The following is a 5,959-nucleotide window of genomic DNA, read 5'->3' as shown; positions in this document are numbered from 1 at the left end:
GGCGTTATTGTTCATACGTGCCAAGTGTGTCAGAATCGCTTCCTGATATTGCCTCATTTGTGCTGGACTACGTGAAATACGTGACAAGTTGACTTGCAACTACACGTTGTAGGGAAATCTGGTGCACCGCTAAGTGGGCTTAAACGTTCTTTGTGGCTGATATAAAAATTAGATACATTCCTTGTTTATCGTATAATAACCTTAGTTTTTCATATGTGGTGCTGTGTTTTGTACAGCACACTAGCCTGTTTAGCGCTTCTCCATCTGATCGATGTAGCGCCATCGATCATCCACAAGATGGCAGTAGAAATGTTAAATTCACAACTGGTGGCGTATATTAAAACTTGTTAACTACCACCAACATTGGGAAACGACACCGCGGTCCCATGGCTTTATATGTCTGGCTTTTTTTCCAGCCAAATTAACATTTAAATGCCCCAATAATCGTTTTTCACACAGTGTGTTCATCACTGTGACCATCCATGTAGTACTCACACTCACTATTTCTATGAAATTTCCCATGTCATTTGGCCTGTGCATCATACATGTGGGGCCCTGTGATGGCCTGGCGGCCTGTCCAGGGTGTCTCCCCGCCTGCCGCCCAGTGACTGCCGGAAAAGGCTCCAGCGTCCCCGCGACACTGAGAGCAGGATAAGCGGTTCAGATAATGGATGGATGGATCATACCTGTGAGACTATTGAAATGCTGTTACTCCTCGGCAATACAGCCAGGAAATGTCTGTGTTTTTGTGTATGGGTGCATGTGTGTGTGTGTGTGTGTGTGTGAGAGAGAGAGAGAGAGAGAGGGCGAGAGTGAGAGGAGAGGGTATGTGTGTATGTGTATGTGTGTGTGTGTGTGTGTGTGTGTGAGAGAGAGAGAGAGAGAGAGAGAGAGAGAGAGAGAGAGAGAGAGAGAGAGAGAGAGAGAGAGAGAGAGAGAGAGAGAGAGAAGTTTCATAAATGTGTTAGTGTATGTATGTGTGTGTGTGTTATGGGGGGGGGGCAAATTGGAATGATATTTGGCCCTTAACAGAGTGGCAGAATATCCGAGCATTGTGACTGATCAAAAACGAAGGACATCTTTGACCATGTACAGACTCAGTGTAGGTGCCTAAATGCATAGTTTGTATAAATGAAAATAATGTAAGTTCATTTACAAGATTTCTTATGAATAAGAAAATAATTTTGTACATTTAGTTCATGGAATTTAAATAAGATAATTCATGATAATAAATAGATACAGTATAGTATTTACAGGAGATAAAATGCTAAGAAATAATTCATGTGGGGAGTCCGCGGTGGTGTAGCGGTCTAAGCATCGGCGTTGTGTCGATGCAGTTGCCCACTGGGGACTGGGGTTCGCGCCACGGTCTCGTCAGATCCGACTATGGCCGGGCTCGATGAAGCAGCAATCATTGGCAACGCTGTCTTCGGGAGGGGGCGGAGTCGGCTTGTGTTCGTCACGTGAATGCGTCTCTGTGTGTGTCGGAAAAAAACAGTGGTTCGGCCTGGAGTCGCCTTGTCACGAAAGTGAAGAGGCGGTCTCCTTCGAGACTGCCGGCCGGAGAGATGCAGTTAGCGAACGCATGCAGTTCGAGGGTGGGTGTTTGAATTAAAAATAGGAATCGATCTGCCACTAAAGTGGGAGAAAAAGGGAAAAATCAGAAATAAATTTTTAAAAAAGAAATAATTCATGTTTATTGATTAGACATTGATTTCATGTGTAGAGTTCGTTTTTAGATGATATTAGTATGACATAGTAAAGGGGACTTTTATTTTGAAGATACGACTTTATTGTCGTCAGATGTAAGAATTGCATTCTGGTCAAGTTTGGTTTAGTGAGAAATATCCAGATTAATCCGGTTAGTCAGGCCAAGTATGAGAGTGGAGCCGGACAGTCTCTCTCTCTCTCTCTCTCTCTCTCTCTCTCTCTCTCTCTCTCTCTCTCTCTCTCTCTCTCTCTCTCTCTCTCTCTCTCTCTCTCTCTCTCTCTCTCTCTCTCTCTCTCTCTCTCTCTCTCTCTCTCTCTCTCTCTATCGCTCAGCTTTATTTACCCCCCTCTCTTTAAGTTTAGGAATCGTGAAAATATGCATGAACCTTTTTGATTTTGATAATTAAACAGTTAATTTTACTTCGTGGTCAGTGGATTTCCTTTTACGTGGAAATGGAACACGGGAGATTGAAGTTTCGCATTGGGAGCGTCAGAAGCTAATGGCATCGTTGTTTGGAACCTACATTCTAGTCAAAAGACTCGCTCTTCGTGGGAAAATTGGAACTCAAGTGGACTGGCCTGACTCAGGAGGAAACTTTTCACGGACATTTGGTCGTTTAATGAAAGAGAAGACGTCAATCTGTAAGTCGTATCTTTTCTATATTGCCTGGAACTGCCGATTGAAGCTAGCAACGGATTGTTGATGGAAAATAGCCCACACGTGGACGGTAGGCTCATGCGGTCTGAAAGTGAAAGTAAAAATGCTAGCTAGCCTGCTCGCGCTACGGCGATTCGACATATTTACTAATTAAGTGTGGAAAGTTTGAGTGTTGATTTATTACGATGGCGGATCAAGATAAAGGCACTGGAATTGGAAGACGGATAGTAAAAATTACTCAGAAAGCCATGGCAGAGCAGGCATTAAACATGTACAAGCACGCAGGCACAAGTTATCTCAGCTAACTAGCATGATGAAAGAGATAGAGACGTTAATGGAAGACGATGCAAAGGTCGGCATTGTTAATAATAAAGTGCGTGTTGACTTCAGTGGTTTGCAACAAGAAATCACACAACTAAATGCTGAACTGGGTCGTTTTATGTCTGCAGAAGACTATGAAGATGATCAGACGAATTTGTTTGATCCTAAAATTAAATCACTGAATGAGTTCTTCTGGAAATGTGAGGAATGGATGAAAGAGGTCGCAAAACGCTCTGAGCAGGCTGAAGAGTGTGATAATCAGGTAAAGCCTCTGGATCAGTAAGACACAACACACACAGTCAGACTGAATACAGAGATGGAGCGTGCAGCTCTACAAGCAAAGGCTGCAGCTTTAAAGGAAAAGTTAGCTATTGAGCAGGAAGAAGCAGACTGGTTAGCACAAAAGCGATGCAGGGAGGCTCAACTACAAGCTGAGGAAATGAGGTTCGAGGCAGAACAAAAAAGAAGGAAAGAAATACATGCAATGGAGACAGCTCTTGCTGAGTCAGACGCAAAAGTGGGAGTTCTGAAAAAATATGAATATACTTCAATAGACAGGACTGTCTTAAACATGGCAAAGGCTGAAGAAACGAAAGAGAATGCGAACTTCCAACCACAATATCAACATGCCTCACCACCTCCTCCCAGTATCAAACACGATGTGCAGCCTCAAGCAGCGCCACCAACGACCAGCACATTAAAGGCACCAAAAAGGGAAGTCAATGATGGATTGGAGCTTCATAGTCTGAGCAAGGCTATCTATCAACAGGCCAACGTCACCAAATACCTCCTGAAGAATCACAAAGCGTCATTACTTCCTGATCTCACCATTCCAACGTTCACTGGTAACCATCTCGAATACAAGACATTCATCAGATCTATGGAACATGGAATTGAAGACCTCACCAGTGACAATCGTGACCGCCTACAGTTTCTGTTGCAGTACACAAGTGGACAACCACATGAGCTGGTTAAAAGCTGCATTCACATGGAACCGACAGCAGGCTACGCCAAAGCGAAACAAATGCTGTGACAGTTCTTCGGCGATGACTTCAAGCGAGCGGAAGCCTACATAAAAGAGGCTCTGGAGTGGCAGACAATCAAGCCAGAAGATGGTGCAGCATTGCAGTCCTTTGCATTGTTTCTCACAGGCTGCTCCAACACAATGACAGATATTAGCTACATGGAAAACGCATCCGACAGCAACGTACACATATTGGACAGAGAAGATAGATGGTTTGAAAGAGGGGTGAAGGAAGCCATCTATGCGAAACTGGAAAAACCATCCCTCAACAGACGAGTAGGTCTGCGACACCACCTATCTCCCACTTACAATGGCGTCCTTTCATCTCTACCCAGGAGACTCAAGAAGCCTAGCCTCCAAGAACAACAGTCGGTCACTAACGGCTCCAACGACTCTCATGACCACTGAATAATGAAGTCGAATCCAACACCCCCAACGACCGTCGCTGCTAAACAAATGCAAATCAATAGCTCCGATGGCGACGGGCGCGGCTGGACATCGGAGCACAGGAGAGCCGCGCATATCAATAGCTCCGATAACGACGGGCGCGGCCAAACATCGGTACACAAAAGAGCCACCCATATCTATGGCTCTGTTAGCAACGGGCGTTGGTAACTTCGGATCACAAAGAGCCACGCATATCAATAGCTCTGACAACGACTCCTAGAGGATAAATTCTGAGTCTCATCACCAGCCAGTCAGACTAGCTTGGTCTAGTCAGAAAGGCACGAACTGAGGAAGCCTCTTGAATGAGAGGCGAAACGTCTTCACGGATATATACCAAGTCCAGTTGCACTTCAACTCCTTTGGATAACCATGACCTGGATGAATGAGAACATTCACAGACACGCATCTAACATAAGGGCGCTGGCTAACAAGCTACCGTACAAACTCAAAGAAACATGGAGAAGACACGCCTGTGACTTACAAGACAAAACAAACCAAAGAGCAAGGTTCAAGGATTTCATAGACTTTGTCAACAAGCAAGTTAGATACGTTCTACACCCACTCTACGGAAACATAAAAGACAACACTCCAGCCACAAAAGAACCAGGCCAACAGAAATCAAAACCACACAAGACAAAGACACACAAGTCGCAGAAAGTGTTCGCGACAGCAGTCGATTCCCCCAAGGCTGAAAAGTCTAAAGCCAAGAAAGAGAGCGACAAACAAGCGTCGCCAAAAACACCAACAGCTGCAGTGGATGCAAACAGCAGGCCCTGTGGCTATTGCAACGGAGAGCAGCACAGCCTAACCGTTTGTATAAAACTCAGGAGCAAACCACACAAAGAGAAGATAGACTTCCTAAAAAGCAAAGGTCTGTGTTTTGCATGTCTGAAACACGGTTACATGAGTATCAGCTGCACAAACAAAGTGCAGTGTCAAGAATGCTCTCAACAACACCCTACGCTGCTGCACTACGACTCTAAAGACGACTCTAAAGACTCTCAAGAAGAAGAAGCAACGAAGGAAAGTACTGAACAAGAGGTGACAAGTGCTCTTGTACAAATGATGGAGACTTTTGGTGTCACAGGGGCCGGAAGAGAAGATTGTGCTATCTCAATTATTCCAGTGCGTGTCAAGGCACAAAAGGGAACCAAAGAAGTCATGACGTACGCGTTTCTGGACCCGGGTAGCTCGGCTACTTTTGCTGCAGAGTAACTGATAGCACAACTGAATATGGATGGACGCAAAGCAGGCATCTTGCTGCGAACAATGGGATCGGAATCTGTTATGAGCACAAGTATTGTTACTGGACTGGAAATAAGCAGCCTGGATGGAAAACAATTCATTGAGCTTCCAGAGGTGTTTTCTCAGAAACCCATCCACGTCTCCAAGGATAACATCCCCCGGCAAGAGGATGTCAGCCAATGGCCTCACCTAAAGGAGGTGAAGCTTCCCACTATCCACGCCCAGGTTGGATTGCTCATAGGAGCAAACCTCCCAAAGGCAATGGAGCCGCTCCAAGTGGTGAGCAGCATGCACGAAGGACCATATGCCGTCAGGATGATCCTAGGCTGGACAGTAAATGGACCACTCAGAGGCGGAAGCGACACAAGGCAGAAGAGCAAGTGGACAGCAGTGACTGCAAATTGGATCTCTGTCGCCAGGCTTGACGAGCTTTGGCAGCAGCAGTTCAAACTGGACTTTCCGGACGCAGGACAAGATGAAGACATCGAGATGTCAAAGGAGGATCACCAGTTCATGAACATGGTGTCACAATCCTCAAAACTCGTGGATGGACA

Source organism: Lampris incognitus, chromosome 4 (assembly GCF_029633865.1).
Source record: "Lampris incognitus isolate fLamInc1 chromosome 4, fLamInc1.hap2, whole genome shotgun sequence".
Lineage (NCBI taxonomy): Eukaryota > Metazoa > Chordata > Actinopteri > Lampriformes > Lampridae > Lampris > Lampris incognitus.
Note: the sequence above shows the minus strand (reverse complement) of the source record.